General features: G+C 43.7%; 2 protein-coding genes across 7 annotated transcripts in view; one reads left to right on the top strand and one right to left on the bottom strand.

Moving 5' to 3' along the window:
• by (focal adhesion protein tensin) overlaps positions 1-25,053 on the top strand; it is a 392,943-nt gene that overhangs the window by 363 nt on the left and 367,527 nt on the right. The window lies entirely within an intron of this gene.
• Positions 1-25,053, bottom strand: part of LOC142571482 (transport and Golgi organization protein 2 homolog) — a 206,500-nt gene that overhangs the window by 86,209 nt on the left and 95,238 nt on the right. The window lies entirely within an intron of this gene.

Below are 25,053 nucleotides of genomic sequence, written 5' to 3'. Positions count from 1 at the left end.
TGCTGAAACATATAAGCAAAAAGGCTCAAGATCACATAAAAATATTTTATTTCGTAAGGAAGAAATAATGTCACGTGTGCCGCTTTAGATCGATAATTTTGCTTCTCATGCAATCAAGTTAAATGTAACTAGACAAATAAATATATAAATAAATAAAAACTGCCGTTTAAAACATATTTCTCCTGAATACAAAAAAGCGTATGTGTGATGTCAGGTATTATTATTATTATTATTATTATTATTATTATTATTATTATTATTATTATAAGCCACGACCAAGGTCATGACTCACACGCAAAACAGCAAGCATTTCTTTATCTTATTCTGTAGATTCTGTACCATCGTGTAAGGTCTGTGAGATCAAAGATTTCGGTGTAATTTTTGATACAATCTTTCACTTTCCAGCCAACACTAAACGCGTTGCAACGAGGGGTATGCGCTCTCTTGGCTCGGTTTGCAGACTGTCGAGCGAATTAAGTTAGATCTCCTACGCAATTCCGCAAGTTGTACGCAACAATCTGTCTTCCTCAACTCATATATGCGTCGGTCGTCTGGAATGGCACTTCTAGATCTAACAGTGACACGTCGGCCCCAGAAAACGTTTCTATTTATTTATTTATTTATTTATTTATTTATTTATTTATTTATTTGTTATACCTCAAAGGCCCCAGTCGAGGTATTCTATGAGGGATGGGCCTTAATTACAGTGTAACTGTGATTGCGGTGCCGCCTTGAATTGGTGTGGATCGGTGTGTTGCACGGCACTTGTAGGTGGATCGTTCCAGTTATGCACGGTCGTCAGAGAAAAGGGGTGAACATGAGTGGCATTTTGCGCTGGGGAATGGTAAACCACTCGGATGGTTTGCGTGGCTGGACAAGCGATGAACTGGTAAGATAGATGGGACGTCGAAGGCAGCGTTGTGGTAGATACATGTCGTAGATATGTGACGTCGCAATTCAAGGTTGGTAATGTGACCACGTGCCTTAAACTCGGGAACGCTGAAATGGTAAAAATACACAGAGTAAACAAAGCGAGGTGCATTCTATCACATATCATTATCGCTTTGCTAATACGCACACTGGACCTTGTTCTAGCATCACTGAATGATTGTCATTGCCCTTGCTTCGCTGCCGACGTAATTGCGCTGACCTTCTGTTTCTTTTCAAACTCCTTCGCAGTATCCTCACCTGCCCCGAGCTCCTCAGTTGTATCGTGTTTCGTATACCGCGCAAGATCACCAGAGAACGTGGACCTTTCCATGTCCCTGCCTGTCATAACTAACACTCAAGCGTCCACAGAATACAGTTTTTATAATGCCTATTTTCATGATCTTGATATTCTTCATAACCCGCTGTCATCGTTCTTCTCTGAACTTTGCGCTGTTGTGTCATAGTTTCACATATTGTTCAACTGCCCATCTCCTCCTTTTTCTTTTATATTCATTCACCTTGTGCCTTGTCGTAAGTAAACAATTCTTTTCAATATTGTTCTTTTTATTCATTGTTTTACTTACTAATATTCCCCTGCTGTTATCTTATTTTTAATGTATGTGTGCGCCAGCACTCAGACCTCATGGCTGTTCCTGGGCACGGTAAATAAATAAATAAATAAATAAATAATAATAATAATAATAATAATAATAATAATAATAATAATAATAATAATAATAATAATAATAACGTCGCGAATACAGATTTTATGCTCTGTTAAAATCTGTATTCGCGAAATTATTATTTTGCGCGTGTGTGTAGGTGTGTGAGCGTGAACTGTCTTTACTGTTCATTGTTTTGCCGAGTGCTCCAGCACCAAGACCTTCGAGATTGAGCCTGGGCACTTTAATTAACATAATTCATTTATTGATTGATTGTTTGATTGGGTGATTGATTGACTGATTCATTCATTCATTGATCGATTCATTGTTGAGAATACTTCTAAAAACAATTTTAGCTGCAGAACCAACCAAAAGACACGCAACAAACGGCACTCTCCATAAATCAGGGCGCGCCTGCCCCTTGTTTCAGTGAGGTTCCTTTTTCTTGTTGCTCTTTTTAAAAATTATTTTAGGCCCCGAAATTGAGGATCATCATCAACATCATCAGCCTATTTGAGGATATTAACACATTAAACACACCGGAAGTATTCAAACGTACACTACCGCGTTGAATGTACCAAAACTTTATCGCGCACTCTTCTCCTGTGATTTCCTGCGGCTGCCAAAGAGTGTGACTCCAGAATGAGCAATGCTGACAGTGTAACGGAAATGATAAAGCGAACCTTTTCGTCCACCTCGCGCAACGAAACATGAGAACGCGGGCGGTCATGACGGAGTGCAGCTGGCAAACGTCTTTTTACGTCATCCGTGTTCCATTTAGCAACGGGCCTACATGCTTCCTCAGCTAATATGCGCTCCAGCTTTTTTTTTTTTTTTGCTACTAATGGTAACTTGTCGCAAAGCCTGCTCTTCTGTAACTGGACTGCCTTTGTCAGAGGATCTTGGCGAACACAGATTCCTTTATTGACATGTTGGCACCGAACTGAAGCCTGAATTCAATGCACTTTGTTCATTTCCAGCCCTGACTAGTTTAAATTTTCTTGCCCCATTTAATTTAATTACCTTACATGTACGTAGACTGTGGTATAAAAGCTACAAACAGGGATAAGGTGCTTCACCAGCCTTGCTGAGGCACCTTATCCATGTTCGTCACCTTTATGCCACAGTCGGCCCCCTTCTTCATTTTGGATTTGCATGCGTAGTGTATTACATGTGGCGCATGCGGTCATTTCTTTCGTAGATCTGCTGAATCGCTAGAAGATCGCGGGATAATTCGTTTGAATATGCTTATACGCTCCATGTCCACTATTTCGATATGATCATATGCGATGATATAGCATGAAGCCGATACTGTTCCGTGTCACTTTTTATTTTTTAAAAGGAATGTGAGAATTGTTTTATCCCGCCCCTGTATCTTTTTTCTCTTTTCTTTTTCTTCTTTGTGCGTGTGTGTGTGTTGTTGCTGTTGTTAAACAAGGTGGTTAAACCTTCGTTCCTGACACCTTGCTTTTTACTTCCCTGCTTACGTAAATTACAACGAAGCTTGTTGCAAACGAAGATTACCCTAAAATGCACAACTTCCCAATGATATTCAGCATGTTGGTTCGGTGCAGATTGTTATCACGTTGGAGACAAGGCGTATTTTTTGTTCGATTAGACGTGAAATCCGATATATTGCGCGGAAATTATATTTATATATTTTTGTCTGCTCCAGTTTCACGCGAAATTAACCAAAGAAACGCGTCGTTCTCATCTGTTGAGGGGAAAATAGTTGCTTCAAATCGACTAGTGCCTTTTCTTCTATAGTATAGAACTACTCGAGACAAGGGCTAACAATCGACAAACACAGGAGATTATTTCAAAAAATATTTCAAATATAAACATCGGCTCGGAATATTCAGCTTCAAGCTGTAATGCTTAGGTTCGTCGTTCGTATAGTATTTGCCTCATTTGGCAGTTTACTAGACGACGCGGTGGAATTCACTCTACAGCCTCCTTCCGGTATAGTTTGCTCCAACCAGCGGAATTTGGCGTAACCGTTTATAATTAAGTAAGGCGTGGATATGGGTGGATTGGCAATGCGTGATCAGTGCTACAGCGCATAAATAAATATGACACGTCTTGTATTTTCCTGCGTTGCGGCGTTTAAGATACTAGCTAACAGCGCACATTAACAGTGCAAATCGTACAAAACGGCGCGTGAACGCATAACGTGACAGCGAGAACTGTGTGACCAATGTGAACTCAGTGATTGTGCAATCGCTCATTTCACTCATGTAAACAAAATGCCGATCATCGCGCCCTGGAAGCTTTTCCAGAAATGTCCTCGATACATTTGCTTCTCGCTTTTATCGTCGCGGATATTGCGATCGCCATCTAATACGTGCTCTTCTTAGAGGGCCGCTCGTTCCATTACTTGCACTCACGACAGCCGTCCATTCAAGTGCCTATCATTTTTCCTTGACCAGGGCACAGAAAGCTCTGGTCCCTTTTGGCCGCGGTCCAAGAGCTTCCTTCGTGTAGCAGCGCTCCCGTTCCACTGGAATTGGTCTCTTTCTGCGTAATTCGTTGTTTCTTTCGGCCCCGCTAGTCCCCCGCGCACCGAATAGCTTATATTGCCTGGTGACTTCGGCTTCCAACATAACCGTGCAGCACTTGGAAAGCTGGAGCCGACGTGAGCCAGACAGCGGAACGGGAATAACCGGCGCGCGGTGTTCCTATGTCGGCAAGTGCAGTGCTTGTCAGATTTAGAGAGAACGCCTAATAATATCGTGGAGCTGATTGCCGTACCTGTAACCCTTCAACCAAGTCCTTCAACGTAGCTTTCCTTTAAGAAAATAGTGTTGCGTCATACCACTTTTGTTTGGGAAAGCAGCGGTAACGTAAAAGGTAATTTAGCTTGGACGTTAATCAGATGTTGCTTTAAGACATGACCAAAACTTTTTCACCAGCAGTAAATGTTTAGGAAACGCGCAAGCGGGAGCACACCGAAATATCCACGCAATCAACAGCACCCCGTGGAAATTAATTGCAGTTTCTGTGCAGTGAACTATAACAGACCCTTCCTCCTTAGGCGAAAAAATTTGCAACGCCATGCGAGGCCCTATAGATTCGTCTGCATCAAACCAACACAACACGCACACAATGTGTATCGGCGGCGCCACTGCAGTGAATTTTCTGAAGTAGTGGACTTAAATTAATAGCGGACGCTGTCGGTTTCGGGGGAGTACAAAATGCCCCAAGCCGAACCCGCGTTCTGTGTATGCGCAATGCCGCCGAGGCTATTTTTTTGGACACGCTAACCCTGTGTTTCTATCTATAGAGAGCTATGGGAAGTGAGTAGAAAAGCAAAACACACACACACACACACACACACACACACACACACACACATATATATATATATATATATATATATATATATTAACGGCTGTGACGCAGGGCTTCATCAGGAAAGGATCCTAGGGTTTAGGCCAAGAAAAAGAATTGCGCACCATCATTCTCCACCCTCCACCTCTGTTTAGTTTTTTGCCATTCATTGCAAACAACAATCTTCGGCAGATATGTATTGTTTGCGGCGAAACCTCACGCCTCTATTGGGATCGAGTGAGCTGACCGCGAGCGCAAGTCGATTCCCTCATGTCGTCCTGTAAAGTACGTAGTTAATTTCGCCTATGCAATGATGCTAACGGCAGGTAGCTCCGCGTATTCGCGACGTCACCTTTTGTGGAAAGCGACGCTAATTTTCTGCGGCGCGCGATAGTGGCAGCCTGAGCCCGCCTCGGCATGCAGCACGGATTTAATGCGACGATGCAATAGAACTGCTCGTTGTGCCCATGGCGGAAGAGCAGAACAGATACAATGCGCCATTGGATGGATAGAAAAATGAAGAGGGGAAAATAACATAGAAAATTGGGGCACGTGGAAGCAGACGACAAGGAGGAGTTTTCTTCATCTGTCGCCGCAGCTGCTGTGCAACTTTGTTTACTTTCATGCAATGACAGATGTGCCAGTGACGGTTGTAAAGTCCGCGTGACCACGATGTATGCGTAATCTAAACGCTAAAATAAGCGATTCCACTTCCTCGCGTTGTTCGTACTCTTAGCTATTGTTCTTTTGTAGCATTATCTAAACGCCTTCTTGCCTTATTTCGACGATTACTCAACCCCGTGACACAGTCTGTGCATATGTTTTGCATTATGAACAAAGCCGGTACCTCTTTAAACTTCTTTGCCAACATGTCCGACCGGTAGAAAACTTACGGTGCGATCCGTGTAACTGAACAGTTTACTATGTCACTGCTATTATGAACAAGAGGCTAGGGTTAAATCAGGAACATGTGCTTCTTTGAACGGCGTGCTAACGTAACAACTTAACTCCAGCGCTTCTTCTTAAGAACTACAGGGTCTCGGGCTCACAGTTATTTTTCAGCTAATTCAAATTAAATATTTCTGTTACAATGTACACAGCGTTCCTGTTCTCCTTACATAAATAACAAACTTCAATGTAATGGGGTTACGAATAACGCTATGCAGTTCTTACATCCCTGGTCTCAAATCAAATGTATTTTCCTTCATTCCAGCAGGAACGAAAACCATGTATTTATTTCTCCAAGTTTGAAACGAAACCCACTGCCGCCGTAAATTATTTTATTTTGTTCCGGCGCTTGTCTGAACAGGTGACTTCAATCGAGTATCCATTGATTTCGAAATGTATATCATTGTAGTCCGAGCGGCTTCGTTGAATTTCCATTGAATCGCCTTGCTTTCCAAGCTGCTTTCGTTGCGCCTCCACTCAGGTCCCTCTCTCCACCTGCACCCACTTCTATACTCAGTACAATTAGACGAATGAGCATTTTCGTGCTCAAAAATGTGACTTCAGCTCGTGGAATAGTCCGGACTGGCGTTCGTCGTTTCGAGGGCCGTAGTCGCCGCTTTTGTGTCAATTGTTCTGCTTCTCCTCGAAAATAGCTAAGACCTTAGAAATTGGGTTGGCTGTGAACAATTCCCAGTGCCTGTTTGAGGGCGCTACTTTCTCGTGCGTGTGAGTAATTAGTCATGCGTCATATTATTCCGCGCGTGCACGAATTCACCGCGTCTTTTTCTTCCTTTTCTTCTCATCTTTCTACTGCTCCTTTCCCGGCCCCAGCGTAGGGTAGCCAACCAGACGCTCGTCTGGTTAACAACCCTGCCTTCTCTCTCTCTTCCTTTCTCACTTCTTATTCCGCGGATTTTCTTTCTCTGCCGACAAAAAAAATAAGCAGACAATTATTGTCTTGCTGAAAAACATCGTAATTCGATGTTTCCTATAATTTTCTGCAACTTATTTATTGATAACTTTGTAATTAGAATTGTAATTGGCGAGTTAGGTAACCAATCATAATTAAGTAGCTGATGGTCAGCCACTAAAATATTACTGGCGAGTGCTCAACTCGACTGTGAAAATGTACGTGGCCTTGTTTGCGTAAAATTATGCGCCTTTGTATAATAGTTGGAACACCCTCTACATCGACTCAACTGAGATCAGCACAACAAAAGAATATGTTCATACGCGCATACAGTAGAACTGTTCACGCATCATGGCTTTTTTTAATTGATATGATATAAGGAGATGTTGGCGCACAATTTAAGGCGCCGGCTACTCCTTAGCTCTTGAACGGGTTTATCATACAACATACAGGGTTCAAGATTATATATCATGTAACCATTTCATACAAGCACCAGAACTTGTCAAGCAACGTTTTCACAGTAACACTATGACCTAAGAATTACATGGTACATGCAATATACAAGTTAAATGACTCCACAGTTCTGTAGAAGAAAGTCTCAAGAATACAAATGATACTGTCGCCTAATAATGCAGTCTCTAGTCAGCGGGTGGTGCATACATCGTGTAAATGCATTAACACATATAGTCACAACAGAACAGTCAACATTACATAATCCACAAAAACATACATATATACAGCGACATTGAGATGAAAGGAACATTAAAAGCGTTAATAACGGCCAACAATGCCGCTGTCTTCGAGAAAAGTTTTTAATGCTTTTAAAGCACTCTTCGGCAAAACCGTTGTTGGCAAGTACCCAAAAGTTTCTTTAAACTGAAAGGTCTGCGGTGTAGTGTAATTAAAGCTGATTTAAGTCGGCGTCTTGGTGTGCCGTGATGTGGACAACCTAGAAGGAGGTGATGTATACCTTCATCTACAAATCCACAATCACATTCAGGTGTTTCCGCACAGCCAATTTTATCTAAGAAATGTTTTGTGTAAGCAGCGCCTAAGCCTTAACCGATGAATAAGGGTTTCCATATTTCTGTCTAATGACAATGAAAATTTGAATTCAATAAACGAATCAATATGATACAAGACCGAGCCCTTAGAATTCTGGTCAAACCACGTATTTCTACACATATTGCTAGATGTTGCGCTTATAATGCAGAGTAATTAATTCTTTGATATTGGGAGCTGAACCACATCAACCTTGATGATGATGATGAAAAACTTTATCCCTCTTTAAAGGGAAGAGGGCAATGGAATAGAGGGTGGGGGGAGGAACTACTTGAAGTAGGCCTCCTTTATCCTCTCAGCCCACTCCAGGATGGCCTCCTGAAGATCGGGCCTGGAGCTGCGCAAGGCAGCCTCCCACTGTTCCTCACTAGATATTAATTGCTTGAGGAAAGGGGGAAGGGGGCGCTTAGGGCACCCCCACATGATTAGGCTTAAGTCTGCTTTGGGAGAGACACAGAATTTACAAGAGGGAGAAAGGTAAATGGCGGGATGAATGCGGTGGAGGAGGTAAGGGGACGGAAAGCTGCGAGTCTGCAGCTGTCGCCACAGAACTTCACACCTACGCGGGGATTTGCCCATGAGTGGCGGAAAGGTTAAGCGGTCTAATCGGTAGTGTGTGCAGGTGTCGTGGTAAGTAATAAGTCGATCCCGCGCTGTAAACGGCGCCTCCTTTGTGGTGAGGTCCGACACATCTGATGCCTGAGCCCGGACTGTAAATCCTCGGGCACTGGCATGAGTCGCCTCGTTTCCGGCGAGGCCCGCATGCGCGGGAATCCAGATTAATGCCACAGTTTGATGGAAAGGATGGGCCAAGAGGAGAGAAAGGGCTGGCTTAGAGACCCTACCCGCTCCGAAGTTATGTATGGCTGCTTTGGAGTCGCTAACAATAACTGATGAATTTGGGATTGTGAGGGCCAGGGCTATGGCCGCTTCCTCCGCCTCCTCCGAGGAAGAGCCAGGAATGGAGGCGGCCGCAGCGACCTGGCCGTGAGAGTTAATGACTGATATTGCGTAATGATTTCTGTTACCATATTCGGCGGCATCAACATAGAGCACGCCTTTAGAGGTGGAGAATTCTTTTTGGAGAGCCTTTGCTCGCTGCCTCCTGCGCTGTTTGTGATGCACAGGGTGCATGTTTTTAGGAAGTGGGGGGATGCAGAGGTTCTCGCGTATGTGGTGTGGAATGGTGTATTTAGTCTTGATGATGGGTGCCGGAGTGATAGAAAGAGTTTGTAGAATGTGTCGACCTGTTGCGGTGTTAGAAAGTCTGCTATATTGGGATGTGAGGTGGGCTTCTGTGAGTTCAGTAAGTGTGTTGAAAGTTCCAGTAAGCATTAGCCTTTCAGTGGAGGTACGTATGGGGACCCCCAGAGCGAATTTATATATTTTGCGTAAAAGAGTGTCGATCTTATCTGATTCTGATTTCAGGAAATGTAGATATGGTGTTGCGAATGTAATCTTACTGATAACGAAGGCCTGAATCAAGCGGAGAAGTTCGGCCTCCTTTAGTCCGCCATGTTTATTGGAGACTCGCCCTAGAAGGCGCAGGGTGTGATCGACTGTGGTGGGGAGTGTATGTAGGGTATATGTGTTGAGCCGGTTGCTTTGAATGTGTAAACCGAGCACCCAGAGCCTGTCCACTCTAGTAACGGGGATGTGGTTTAGGATGACCTGTATACTAGACGTGTTTTCCTGCCCCCCGGTGGGATGGCAGAAGTAGCAGCTCGGATTTTTTAAGAGAGCATGTGAGATTCATAGCCCCGGCATGAGCCACGACGGCGTCTGCTGCGGCCTGTAGAGTGTCTTGAATCTCTCCATCGGAGCCGCCAGTCGTTCAAAGAGTGATGTCATCGGCGTAGAGTGAAAACTTGAGATCGGGAATAGACCGCAATGCTTCCGCCATCGGCATCATAGAAAGATTAAAAAGAAAAGGGGACAGCACTGAGCCTTGGGGCGTGTGCTGACCTAAAGCGTATGAAAGGGATTGCTCTGTGCCTATGTGTATCGTTGCGGTACGGTTGGATAAGAAGGTACATATGTAGGCATATGTCTTTCAGCCAACACCATTGAGATTAAGCTCTCGGAGGATTACGGAATGTGAAACGTTATTGAAGGCTCCGTGGAGGTCCAGACTGAGAATTGCTTGCGTATCTAGACTGCTATTGGGTGTAATGATGTCATGCTTCATTCGAAGCATGATATCTTGGCATGAGAGAGATTTTCGAAAACCTACCATTTCTGATGGATAAAGATTGTTGTCCTCCATGTATTTACTGAGTCGGTTGAGGATGACGTGTTCGAGTGTTTTACCTAGACAAGAGGTTAGTGATATAGGCCTGAGATTAGAAGTGTTGAGTGGTTTGTTTGGCTTTGGGATAAAAATTACCCTTGCATCTTTCCACGAATTAGGGAGGGTGCCAGTGTCAAAGCAGTGATTGAAGTACGCCGTCATGGCTGTGACAGAGTTGTCGTCTAGATTGCGGAGTATGTTATTGTTAATAAGGTCGGGGCCTTGTGCTGACATTGCGCGCAGGGTGGCGAGGGCATGGCGAACCTCTGATTCCGTGATAGCGGCGCTAAGTAGCTCGTTAGGTTCGCCAGTATATTTTGGCATGTCATACGTCTGAGCGGGAGGCAGATGTTTATGGCGGAGGTCGTCGAAGAATCCGTTGAGATTGTTTTTGTGTGCATGTAGCAGTTTGTTTATGCTACGGTTGTGGTGCGTGCGCGATGTGGTAGGGTCTAATAAGTGTCGCAAGAGTTGCCATGTGCGCTTGTTATCGAGGTTGTCATGCATACTTTCACATACCTGGCGCCACTGGCAGGCCAGTTGTGTGGCGTACTCCTGGATCTGGAGGCCTAATTTGGCAATTCTGAGTCTTAGTTTTCGGTTGAACCGTTGCCTCTTCCACCGCTTGAGAAGAGACTGTTTGGCTTCCCACATATGTGGAAGCTTGGAATCAACCGTAGTGAGAGCGGTTTCGGGGGGCAGAGTGGTAGTGTGCGTCTGGGCGTCTGAGTGTAGTTGCTGAACCCATTCTGAAATGTCTTGAATGTTTGTCGGAGCTGATATCTGGCGGGCCTCTCGAAAATTGTCCCAATTGGTAAGGCTGAGGCGTTTGGGTGCAAAGGGTTTGTATTTGAATTGTAGTGTGATGGTAATGATGTAATGGTCGCTACTGAGGTTAACTTGAGGTGTGCTTGTCGTGCTGCTTCATTGACTGCTGTGTTGCCAGGAATGTTACAATGCCCTGGTATCCACTGGAATGCTATTTCATGCTTCGCTTGGCTTGCCTTCGTGAGGTCTTTAAGTGTTTAGTATGTTATACTATCACTGATTGTTTTTCCTTTTGTGCTGCAGAGTAATGTTATAGCCGCCTGTGAATCGTTGAAATTTACCCATTTTTGCGTCATACCTTACTGACGTTATAAAGTTTATCGCACATAGTATTGCGAATAGTTCAGCCGTTGTGGACGAAGTCGCACAAGATAAATGATTGTTGTTTATTGAGGTGCTGTATAATGAATGCTGAAGTTGAAGAGGTTGCTGTACTGGAGCCATCTGTATAGACGTGTCTGTATTCTGAATACCGCATATATCTCTGGTAAAGCGCTAGTTGTTGAGCAGCTTGAATGAACATGTATCTTTTTCTGAATATTCCGTCTACTGACAATTCGATTTTTGGAAGTGTAAGCAGCCATGGAGTGTATGCGACGTCTGAGTTCCAAAATTAATTTCTTGGCAATATATGAAGATTTTATCGAATTTCTTTATGACCATACTTTACTTCTATCTCGTTTCATTATGCATAGAGCCACTGGGTGGTTTTTATGTTGTGTTTGAAGACGGCGATAATGGCGGAATTGTTTTTGTAGTTCTCATAACTGGAAACGGTGATTGTCGAGCCTCAGCTATTACAAGACAGCTAGAAGTCGCTCGTGGAACTCCTAGCCCATATGCGTATTCCTCTAGCTAAAAGGCTTTGATGTTGCGCTTGTGACATGTGACAAAGTCCACCGCTTAATCCAAACAGACAATCCGCGGAGCGACTGCGTTATATCGAGAAACTGAATTTCTTTTTTGAGAGCGTCGCTTGCTCACGCGCCCTTTCATTTTTGCGATACTATAGCGCACATAGATTGTTTGCAAATGTAGTATCGCCTTTTGAGGAAATTAATAACAGGTATGGCCAGTTGTAGAAATAAAAATTGTGCGGACACCACTTGGTGGACGCGAAACTTCTCGACGGCTTCCATCGCGCTTTCAATACCGAGACGCTGTTGGTCCCGCGCTGCAGATAGATTTGCAAGCACGGGCTAATGTACCGAAAAGTACGTTTCGTAACGCTTGACGTCTGACGCGTCTGCTCGCATAGGAAAGGCATGACCAACCGCACTTCCGGTCGAGTAAGTGTCCTTTATATAGGGTCGCAGTGATCTACACGAACGCCGTTCGTGCCGCGTATATTAACGAGCTCTACTACTCGAGTGCTTATTCTCCATACACAACATCACAACAGTTCTTCGTGCTTCTCCGCATATCAGCTGTGTGAGATCAGACCCCCCGCTATGTCTACTTGGCGAAACACCGATGCCGAAATCGAAGAATGGGCCAAGGAAGCGAGGACCACATGCCCCACCCGAGTGACTGTATAGTGCCATTCCATAATCAGGATCGGCCCGAAAACTCCTTTTATTGAACTGCCTCCAGGATCGACCTGTGTTAAACACACGTTAACACGTTAAAACCCTCGCGACGGCGAATATCGTGAACTGGTGTCAGGCTCGGCCAACCTATAGTCATCACTTTGGATTGCACACTCTTTGTGATTAGCCCAGTCTTGATCCGGTATCGACCCAGCTTTCTGTTAACCTGTCTCCGGCATCGCCGCACTTTACTCGGCGATACAGACGACAACGGCACGCCAAACCCCGGGAACGTATGGGTAAAGAAAGCTTCAGTTTAAAACAGTGTTTCGTACGGTAGCAGCGTCCCCAGTTGGGCGATGTGTTTCCCAGCAGACCTTCCCATCGTCTCGTTTGAGTCGATCGTACGTAGAGTTTCTACGTTTCCCTCGCGACGTTATACTGCGGGGTCGCCTTGCGCTCGGTCTGCAAACCGGATGGTCAGCGCCGCGCGGCGATTGATATGAACGGCGCAGCGTTTGGGCAGCTCTGGCACGCCCACCAATTTTGTCCGTGCGCGGACGCACCGCTGAGGGTTTTACTCTTCCGCCCCACGTACGGAGTACGTGATCTGCAATCCCTGTCCAAGGTTTGAACCGCGGAACGGTGTACGCTGTACAAAGTTCAGAGGTTAAGGAGTTTAGGTTAAGGTTAAGGAGTTAAAAAGAGGACATTGAAGTCTGCCACCGAATTTCGGCGCGAAATTCTGACTCTGATCCCAACATAGTTGTGGTTTTCCACAGCAGGGCTAAACGCGATGTAGTCCTTGATAAGGCCAGGTAGCACAGGCTCATTACAAATAAGATTGTAGTGAGCCTGTGCTCACTACAATCTCACTACAAATCAGACTGCTAACCAGTCTGTCTACATAAATGAGCACCTCTGCCCGCAGCTCGAGAAGCTACTAGGCATTGGCCATTGCTAGGAAAAAAGATGTAAACTGGCGTTTCGCATAGTCTAAGAACGGCAAGATTTTCGCACGTCAGACATACATATCATCTGTCCTGCGTATTTCGTGTGAATCACACTTGGAAAAAATGCAACGTGCCACCATCGTTAGCTAAACGCGTTTTTGTTATTTGTTCGCGTTAATCTTATGTTTTGTTTATAAGTGCATACAGCCGGTGACATTGCAGTGCCGCATGACTGCAACTACTTGAAGTTATTGCACTTGAATTCGCAATCTGCAAAGAACAAATGTGATGAGCTTTTCATGTTTTAAGCAAATTTTCTTTTCAATTTAACGTGATCATGCTAGCTGAGACTTGGTACAAGCAGGAGAGTGACGTACTTCACCTACCTGGATATCAGTCTTTTTTCATAAACACGCGTTTTCTGCACCTTGATCCTTTTCTGCATCTTGAGTTTTTCTTGCACCTTGATCCCTGAGTTCTCTGCTATAACGCCAGATTATGAAGTTTTAAGCTTGCAGTACAAAAAATACGTTCTTGTGGTTGTGTGTCGCCCACCTGATGGAAAGATCGATAACCTTATTTATTTCTTTGAAAGGATTCTCAGTTTCGTGTGTCTAAACGACATGAACCTTTCCGTTGGTGGTGATTTCAATATTAATCTTTCACAAAGTACTTCACAATCCCAAGAACTACAAGTACTCCGCCACACTTTTTACTGTAGGAATGTCATTACAGAACCTACGCGTGTAAGTCATACATCTGAAGCACTACTCGATCTATTCATCACAAACTGTTCTGAAGTTGCCACCAAATCGGAAGTGATTGTTGCTAATATGAGCGATCATATGCCGGTATACATGTTCCGCCAGTTTCACCAGGCTTCAAAACCAGTGCGTCAGTCTCAGTCATTTGTTTTCCAGGCAATTAATTGCAAAACACAAAACCCTCCCCTTCAAAAAATTACTAGCCAGTCTCAGTACTGCCTGTCCTATCCAAGGGACTAGAAAAAGTTATTTGTAAAAGATTAAAGTCATTTTGTGATAAACATTCCATCATATCGAATAAGCAATTTGTGTTCCGTACGGGAATGTCAACTGAATTGGCTCTGCTAACCCCAAAAAGAGTTCATTTTAAATGGTTTTGAAAATAAGTAACTAACGCTAGGAATTTTTGTGGACTACTCTAAAGCATTTGATAGGCTAAATCATCAGTCTTTGCTTACTAAACTAGATCATTATGGGTTTCGGGGCATTTCTCTAAAGCTTTTACAATCTTATCTTAACCACAGAGAACAACTCGTTTCAATTTCATCAGAACACTCACGTCTCCGGGAAATTACACAGGGCGTTGCCCAGGGAAATATACTAGGGCCAGTACTGTTTTATATATATGTTAACGACATTATCAACATTTATGATGGCGCGAACTTCATGATTTATGCGGACGACGCCAGCCTCTTCTTTCAGTCTCGTAATATCGGCGATCTCTCGTTGTTGGCAAATGTCACACTGAAACAATTGGCCGAATGGAACAAGGTCAACGCTCTCAAATTAAATACAACAAAAACAAAAGCTGTTATTTTTGCACTTCCACAGAAACATATGAGTGAAGACATACTGTTGCAGGTTGGCTCTGAAGTAATTGAACTTGTTCCTAATGTCAAAACTTTGGGTGTTATATTAAATCAAAAAATTAATGTAGAATGAACATGTGAAACTTATTACATCCCGTTTAGCCAAAGCTTGCGGTGTGCTTTGTAGACTCCGTGAGACGACACTATCTAATGTTAAGCTGATTCTTTATAATGCACTATTCTCATCTCATTTAATGTATTGCCACCTTGTGTGGGGTACCACGTCAAAGCAAAACATCAGTAAAAAATTACTGCTACAAAAAAAAAAAAAGGCTGTTCGTCATATCGCAAACGCGCCATTCGACGCACATACATCTGAACGATTTTCGAAGTTTAATATAATTTACCTAGCAAGTTTATATGAGGTTAACCTAGCCTAAAATACCATAGGTACTTTAAGCATAACTATGAAGCGTCATTGGAATTGTGCAACTTAACAGAACCAACAGATATATCCTATAACATTAGGGAAAGAAAGAGATGGCTGCTACCACTCTACCGTACAAAATATGGATCAAATCGTTTAACCAATCGCGTTCCACCCTTATTAAATAAACTACATGAATACGGTGTCGAGATAACTGACATTACTAGGAAAACAATACGAGACTTCCTATTTCAAACTGAGTAATTATTTTTATAACGTTCCTTTGGCTAGGGGAAGTCCCTACTTATCTCCTTTAATTAAGTCGTTTTACGTTTTGATAACATTTTCGCCTATAGGATGTAACCTGCAAGACACTTATACAAGACTTTATTTGCTGTCTGTGGTTTCGTAAGTTAATAGAATGTAATATGATAAATTTTTCAGCAATTGAAAACAATTATGTATATTTCTTATATACTGTATATTCATATATGTCATTTGCGCTGACTAAACACACTGTTTTGTAACACTGATTGAACATTTCGCCTTGTAAATTTTCACTTATAATTGTCATTGCTTGTACATTGCACACACTAAATTGTGCAAACTTTATTTTAATATGTCCCCGTTGTCATGAATATGGGCAAGAACTTTGTCAACCTGCAAAAATGCAGCTTTTAGTTCTTGTCCCAGCTTTTTTTTTTTTTTGTAAATGAATGATTGCGAAATAAAGATTTATTTATTTATTTATTTATTTATTTATTTATTTATTTATTTATTTATTTATTAATGATGGCTACAAGAGTCAGCTTTGCGCTTGAAAAGGCTCGCGCTTTCGGCTTCATTCTTCCAAACATTACGTATATTTCTCCCTCAACAGCTGGAAGTAAAGCGCATCGCCAATTACTTAACGCCTCATGTGAACTAGTTTTAATGTGCATCAGTTGCGCAAAAGCCAAGCGCAGTTTAAATTAAATCAGTGTAGGATCTTATTGATGTCCATGCGTATATTCAACAGTTGGAACCATCTTCAGAAAATAAGATATGCAAGTGGTTTGAGCGCGCATTTATGATACCACGCCAGCGAGAAGACAATGACGATTGATTCCAAGAGGGACTGGAAACAAGGTTGACATAAGGAGTGAGAGTAGTAGGCCGGATATCCAGAATGGATTAACACCAAGTAAGTGGCGAAGGCGGGAGTGAACAGAAAAAGAAAGAAAAAGGAAGCCCATATGGAACAGTGTCCCCATGTATAGATGAAATGGGACTTGGTTGGCATTGTCAGAACAACAACCAAAATGTTGGGAAATGTATTCTTGATAATTAACAAACAAATTCTAGAATAACCGAGTCAAAAACGTTATTGAGCAGATACTGCAGATACCATGACAATAGTTTATCAACACTCCACAGCGAAGACTACCACAACTGAGGCTGTTCAATTTGTGCGTACAACGAAGGAATGTAGGCATTGCTTTACGACGAACCGACCTAGCATCGCCACCATATCCCGCCTGTATAGACCTGTAAGAAGGATACGCATCGTACTTATCAGGGTGTCTGGGCTAGTTGGTGATCCACTATAGCACAACTTTACAGCGAGGAAGTCACTCTTGTCGATGTCCTGTCTACATCCTCGTTTTGCCATAAACTCACGATAACGCTACGTTATGGTCCCTGACGACGCCATGCAGCGTAGCTGTGCAGCTCTTGCCATGTTTGTGCTGACGTATGTCTGTGTGTGTGGAAAAGCGATGACAGCGTAAGTGCATGAGAGTCTCCCACTCGTATAAACGTTACGCTTGCATCAACGCTAAGTGCGAGCAACTCGCCTGCAACGCCAACGTCGCCGTGTTTGACCAGCGATCGCAACCAGGCCGAACGCGATATAACCTCTATTTAGCCTACAAGGCATAAGGATGTGTAGGATGCCTCGTTGAACAGAGTGAAGCGGGAATGGGTCGCATGCCATATGAAAGGACCTACTCAAAATTAAGCTGCCTTGCACCAGTAGCCCTCTTTAGTCAACGTTCGTCATCGCACAACGGAAGGCAATGTTTCTGCTCTCTATGTGTATTGCAGTCGGCTGAATGAAGCTAAGTTGCATTAATTTTTCTGGCAATTTTCAATACTTTTGAGCCTTCTCTCTAAAAGCGCACGCACGCACACACACGCACGCACACGCACACACACGCACACAATGAAGAGCACTTATCGTCAACGTGCTTGAGAACTCAGACTGTTCTCCACGCCCGTTTATCGCGGTAGAGCATCATCTGTTTAATTGGGGCAGGCATTTCCAGCGAATGCACAGCTACGCGCATTTCGCTCTGCTCGCTGGTCGCCCCCACCGGCGCCTCGTCGTGAGCACCATTCGGCGCACACCGAGCCCTCTCTGCCCTTTTGCTTGAGCCGCGTCGCGTTGACAATGATCGAGCAGGCCAGTGCACGCAGTCGCGTTCCCGGCGCTCGTTGTTCTCCTCTTTTGGTTCCGTCCGGGCAGGCATGTGTGCACTCGCGAGTTTTTCAAGTGGGTCAGCGCATTTCTTCTCATTATTTCAACGACTCCAGGCCTCGTGGCGCCTGCATTGCACGTGTTTCTTTGTTTTCGGGCACGTATGTTCCTCACTTCCCTCGAGGCAGTTAGTTTATTCTTTTTCCAGCCTGTATTTTTACATCCAAAATATGTCTGCTGGTGCGTTCCTTACACTTTCGCCGGACGGGCTTAGTTGTATATGTCAAGATGATGTAAAATAAAGCTTTCAAATTTTAAAGTGGCACAGGTAGGACAACTTGGGCATTAGGACATGATCTTGTAGCAACGATGCATCTCGGATGCTGGTACGTTGACAAAAAGCGTAAAGAACCCTAATGATTATCCTAGTAGCGGTTTATGCATGCTTTCTTGAACTGAAAACTGTGGGCTTTATTGTATAGTGAATTCTCGTTATAGTAAGCCAGTTCCAATTGTGGAAGGTTGGTCGAGTCCTTACCGCGTCCATTTCTATACAAACATATGGAGGTCGAGGCCTTGATGAAAACAAGTCCTCTTTTGAAACACTGGTACGGATGTGCGAATATCGTAAACTTTTCAAAAACGAATCCAATAGTATCCTATTGGATTCGGTCCTCCAATCGAATAGTCAATAGTCATCAATGCGAATAGTTTTCTAATACTTTTCGAATATTTCAGAACATCAACTGCGCCCAAATAAACATCAGATTGGAACAAAAGTATGGTAAACTATGACCCCGCGGGCATAAAACAGGACAACTTGCAAAGTGGAACCGGCTACGCGTCCTAGGTAGCCGCACTTCACAGCCTGCACAGCGTTCATTCGCACCCTTTGCACAGCGTTCATTCGCACCCTTTGGAGTGCCCTGTGCATGCGAAGAAAGTTTCTTTCTAATGCTCCATTTGTACTTTTCAGTAACGACGCTTCATAATGTACTACGTATATAATGACAGAAAATTGGTAAGTTTACTACTGGGGTATGAACATCGTTTTATGTTAATATTGAAAACGCTGGTTCATTATTCAAAAACTATTCGATTCGATTCGCTTTTGGCACTATTCGATTCGGTCTCAAATATCACTATTCGCACGCCCCTAAACACTGGCATAGGTCGCATGATTTGTTGCCGCCACCTACCTTTTCACATATCAATCCATTCTTAAATTTACTCCACATCACTTAGGATCTCCAAAGTGGTTTCTCGGTGGCCGTCCGGCTTTCAGTTACGCCGTCGTCATCGTCGTGCCGTCAAGCCATATCTCACTTTCATACTAATCACATGGCGAAGATAGAAGTTTGGCCGTCACTGCCACTGATAATAGGATACATACTCTTAGGTAATGTACAATTAGCGTCGCAGCGCACGAAAAGTTGAGCTATTTAGCAAGAATCGCTTCATGCGCCTCGCAGACTCGTAGATTAGTAGCGTCTGTGCATGTATTTCGTATCAAGTGATACTGTAGCGGATGGAGATGGCATTTTCTGCATCACAAAGAAGTCGGTCTTGAGAAGATGGTGGGGTACGCTGTGCGTGCGTTGCTGCAGAAAATGGCTTCAGGACAAAATGAATCGCTCAAATCTACTGATTTATTCTTATTTTCTTTAATGAACGGAAACAAGAGTACGTGTAGGCAGACTGTATGAGCTATTCTATCCTTGCCTGATACTCCGTGGACACTACAGTGACTGCACTGGCAGCTTGCTTAAAATCGCGAGCTAGCGTCCTCACTACCTTATCTTTCTCTGTTCCATCTCTCTCTCTCGCTCTCTCCGATGAAGAAAGGAGAGTGTGTGGCGGACGCCGTATATTTACGTACCGTCATCGCCTCTTAGAAAAGCAATGCTAGCAAAAAGAAAAAGAAAGCTACTTGAGTGAGATTGTATACTGTGCTATCTGTGCAGCACCTATTCTAAGAAATGTAGAATGCAGCCGTCGTTGGAAATGATATCCAACTAGAGTTGGCACGCGCCGCGTTAGTCGAGTGGCTATAGCGCTGTGCTCTGCTTATCGGAAGGTTGCGGGTTGGATCACGGTACGGCAGCCACATTTCGACGGAGGTAAAATTGAAGGAACGCGCGTGTACTTAGATTCAGGTGTGCATACTTAAAGAAGTTCACGTGCTTAAAATTATTCCGGGGTCTCCCACTGCGGCATGCCTCATAATCATGTCGTGGTTTTGGCACGTAAAACCGCAGAATTGAACATTCTTTTTTTTTTAACTTGAGCTGGGACGACACCTAGGCCCGTGATGGCCTTTGATGACTCTACATTATACGAAGGGGAGGGGGGGGGGAGCAGGGCTCGGTACTCGCTCCACTGCGTCGTCTTTGCTGGTGCACGGCTCCCACCACGTGCGCCACGCGCTATTGCAAAGCAACTCGGGGTACGTGTCGTACCACAACCAGAAGCGCCTGCGCGCCCGCTCCTAACGAGACTCCGATTAATAACCGGGCCGCGCATGGTATTGGCGCCGCGGCGCCTATTTTGAGCCTCGCGCGCGCATGCCGGGAAGGCACGCCGAGAAGCTCGCCTGGCGCGTCCTTCTTGTTCTTGCTCGCTGCGGCACGCAAGTGGCGCCCGGGAACGACCACGTTGCAGCGCCGCGAAGCAGAGGCGAGAGGAGTTAAAACTACGCGCTTCCGAGTCGTATATATGAGTCCAATATATGCAACCGAAACCACCTGAAACCGTCCAACGTTGCCGGTCTCGTGCCTGCAGCTGAAATTGCCAAATTTAGAGATACTTGCTCGAAGAACAGAACATAAAAAGAAGAGATGCAAAACACACGCCCAGGAGGAGGAGGAGGAGGAGGAGGAGGAGGAGGAGGAGGAAAAAAAACTTTATTCATGTCCTGTACAAGGTGTTGCCACCCGCCTGGCTAGTCCCATGTTGGGACCGGGAGGTCAAGCCTCCTAGCCCTATCACGGGCGTACTGGACAGCCAGGACTTGAGGGATATGATCTGGAGATCTTATCATTCCTAAAAACCGATTCCGGGAAATGCCAGGGCCGAGCGACCCACACTCCCAGAGCATATGTTCACGCCCACCTGCAATTCGTATATGCAAGTATGCTACCTAGAGGTGCCCTGCGCTGACACTTGGAAAAGCTGCGTAGCGTAAGTTAGGCAAACCTTTATTCCACGCACACAAGTTGCGTGGTTTTGAGCGAGGCCTTCGTCACGTAAGCGGAAAATCGGGGCGTATACTTAGAACCAGTGTCGTGTTTCAGTAAGTTACTCAGGGTTAATACATAAACAAAGATACAGAAGGAGGTTACGGAGCGCGATGCTGTAAGGAGATCTCCTGTCAGGCAGTGGCATTACTAATTAAGCAGCCTGATGGAGAATAGGAAAGAAGACAAAGAAACAATTATGCACGAAAATTAAGAGGAAATAGTAATCATAAAATACAAGAATACTAACACAAATATTATAAACTATGGAAAAGAGAATAATTTAATACCCCAACAGGGGCCTCTAAGGGTCAATAAATGATGATGACGATGATGATGATGATGCAAAATGAACAAACGGTAATACAGAAATTTGCACTGGTCAACTGCTGAATGAAGTCGCATATAAGGGTCTCTGCCGGGTTGCATGCAATAGTTTTTTTTATACTCAGGAGCGGCATATCATAAATGTAGTTCTGGAGGAGTTCATTTCAAAAACTTACACCCGCACCATACCGATACTCTACTTAAGCCGGTGTTCAGTCTGGTTCTAAGGGAACTAAGTGAACGGTCAACTGCAAGTACACAATATTGCCACCAGCGTAAATGAATTGCTCAGAATGGATCATCCTATTAAGTAACGTAAATAAAACAGAACGGAGCATCGATAATTGACCCTGGTTCACCTTTCTGAATGGGTCAGTAATGTGATAGTGTTGAATTAATGCAAATATAGCTTGCTGCCTAATACATATATTTAATTAGAGCCAATGTGGATCCAAAAACAGCGTTGGAAATAAGTATATCAAAAATAATGCTATCAGTTATGGTGTCAAATGATTTCCTTAAGTCGACGAATACAGCACCAGCATAACCCTCTGTATGTGTCGATGCCTTATTTGATATTGTCAGTAAATTAGGTTGATGCAAAATGTCTACTGTAGTCGGCTCTGAAGCCGAACTGATTTCGTGACAAGATATTAAATTTAAATATATATTTACCTAAGGGATTTTCAATGTTTTATTTTGGTATATTAAAAACAAGGTTTGTTAAGAAATGTCGATAGTGATAAGTGCACGTCACGTACGCAGCCACACTTATCGAGAGTTTTGATCAAGAGCTCTCGGGAACAGACATCTGGTCATCCTGCAAAGCCTATTAAATCGAAATATCAGCTTTCATTTAATCTCTCTCTCTCTCTCTCTCTCTTTCTATTGGGAGTAATAGAATAACAGATAGCTGAGTGCTGCGTTGAATTCCAGAGCTGGCGTTAGATCTTTTAATGTTTCTATCGTATTACTAAGCTGCAGTAGAGGACGTCACTTTTAAGCACATTTCTTTTTTATGTGAAATGAGCGCATTATGTAAACTTATGAATTAAGATCTCAATGTTCGAACGTACGAACTCTGAGAAGCATTAGATTTCAAGGAAGATATATAAGAAAACAACGGGGTCCAGTTGCGTATGGCAGTTCCCTTTCATAGGTACGCAAGACACGTAAACACGTTAGTGAGACCTCCGTTATTTACAAACACATTGAGAACAAGTCGGTTAACTTCCACTGGAAGATGAACAGCCGTGAAAAATTGAAATAATTATATTGTTATTTCGAAGTAAATGAATATTTCGGATTATTTTAGTCACATAAATTATAGCATAGACTTTTAAACAGTACTCAAGCTGCGAATAACGCATCTTCGTAAAGGCTGGGAGAACGTGAAGCTGTGAGTGCAACAACGCACGTATTTCGAATAAACCTTTCAGTGATAGTTAAGGTTAACATGAGTAATGTCCGCATGATTCAGCGGCAATAGTTACGGTAAAGAAAATCTGCGTTGAAAGAAAGATTGGCGAATGGCTACGAGCACGGCTCCACGACAAAAGCAGAGCGTTGTGTTGTTGCCGTCGTCGGTCTCTGAGGCCGCGCGAAGTCCCGTTTGTTTCATCCGACACAAGATAGTTGGAGCTGTGTGCCAAGCTTGCTGCAAACACTGGCGGCTCTCGTTCGTGGCCATTCTTGGCGCTCTTGGCGACGTTGATAAAGCTGACGATGCATGCAGTGAAGCCAGACTTGGACGACGCGGTGGCTCAGTGACTGTGGCAGTTAGGCTAGACAATTGAGGTCGTCTGTTCGATTCACGGCCGCAGCAGTCGCATTCCGATGGGGGAAGGGTTCAAAATCTCTCGTGCACTGTGTTTTGAGTGCAGGTTAAAGGTGACCGAAATAAAGTTGCGTATGTTGAGTTTACAACTGTTGTCACTGCGATCTTTTCCTTAAAAGATGCTTGAAATTTTTGCATCGTTTAGTGCACGCCTGTCAATTATTAGAAAAGAAGTAGCCAGCGTCGGCTACAGGCGTCAAAATTTTCTTGAACAGGGGTATTTATATTTAAAAACAAGGGGCGCCTGATTGTGACATCTGCCAGACAGATTTTGTTTATACGGATGTTTGCAGTTTGTGGGACCAATTTAAACGCATGTGCTTCTACTGCATTGAGAACTTTATACCGTTTAAACGTAAGAAGGTACATGAACATACACCATGGATGACGAGAAGCATCATTCACCTCAAGCGTAAAGTAAGAAGATTAAAGAAAAAGCATGCTGATCCCCAACTTATATCCGACACTCTAAATAACCTTGCACGTGCGGTGCTTACCTCGAAAAACTACTGCTTCAATACGTCACTCCCAAACTTCATAAAAAATGATCCAAAGAAGTTTTGGAACTACATCAGCGAAAAAAAGAAACCCATATCACAGGTTCGTGTCGATGGTTCATTGGTATCTGATCAGACCGCGATTGCTCAACACTTCAATGACTATTTCCATAGTGTATTTTCTGCCGCTAGTGATTCTCTACCCACCAGAAACATGCATGCTCTAAATGTAAACTTCATTTCTTATCCTGGCGTCCTTGCTATGTTGCTTGACTCTAAGACAAAAACTTCTTGCGGTCCCGACAATATACCGAACATACTTCTTCGTCGCTTTGCGGAGTCTGTTGCTAAATACTTACTTATTATTTTTCGTGTCTCTCTTCTATCAGCGGAATTGCCAGATGACTGGAAGTCAGCCCGAGTAGTGCCTATATTCAAGAAAGGCGACCGTCTATTAGTACAAAATTATCGCCCGATCTCCTTAACATCTTCGTGTTGTAAACTTATCGAACACATAATAGCTCATAACTTACACGAATTCTTAGAAGAAAACTCAGTTTTATCAAATCATCAACATGGATTTCGAAAAGGATTTTCTACCACAACACAGTTGGTTACTATAGTTCACACCTTTGCAGCTGGTCTAGATACGAACAGTCAAATTGATGTAATATTCCTAGATTACAGCAAAGCATTCGATACAGTCCCACACGATAAACTAATTACTAAGCTTCGGGTGATTGGCATACCAGAATTATTCATTTCCTGGATTTCAGCCTATCTGCACAACCGCAACCAGTACGTTCAGGTGGGAGAACAAGTCTCTGGCTGCCTTCCGGTAATTTCTGGCGTTCCGCAGGGGAGCGTACTTGGCCCTCTACTTTTTTTGCTATATATTAATGATATGGTCAATGTCGTTAACACCCCATGCAGCTCAGATTCATCTATTTGCTGATGACTGTGTTTTGTTTAGAGAAGTTACCTGCATTACTGACCAATATGACCTTAACTCTAACTTAGACAATGTGTTGAAATGGTGTGAGCAATGGGGAATGCTTCTTAATGCAACTAAGTGTGTCTATCTCCCCATAACGCGCAAAAAAGTCCCCTTAGACTACACTTACAATTTAGCTGCAGCACCAGTAACATGCTATAAATATTTAGGCTTAACATTAACGAGTGACTTATCATGGAACTTGCACATAAATACCATCTGCTCTGCCGCTTTCCGGAAACTATGCCTTGTGCGCCAGAAA

The sequence above is a fragment of the Dermacentor variabilis genome, chromosome 2 (assembly GCF_050947875.1).
Source record: "Dermacentor variabilis isolate Ectoservices chromosome 2, ASM5094787v1, whole genome shotgun sequence".
Classification (NCBI taxonomy): Eukaryota; Metazoa; Arthropoda; class Arachnida; order Ixodida; family Ixodidae; genus Dermacentor; species Dermacentor variabilis.
The sequence above is the reverse complement of the archived record's forward strand: the minus strand, read 5'-3'. Positions and strand labels throughout refer to the sequence as shown.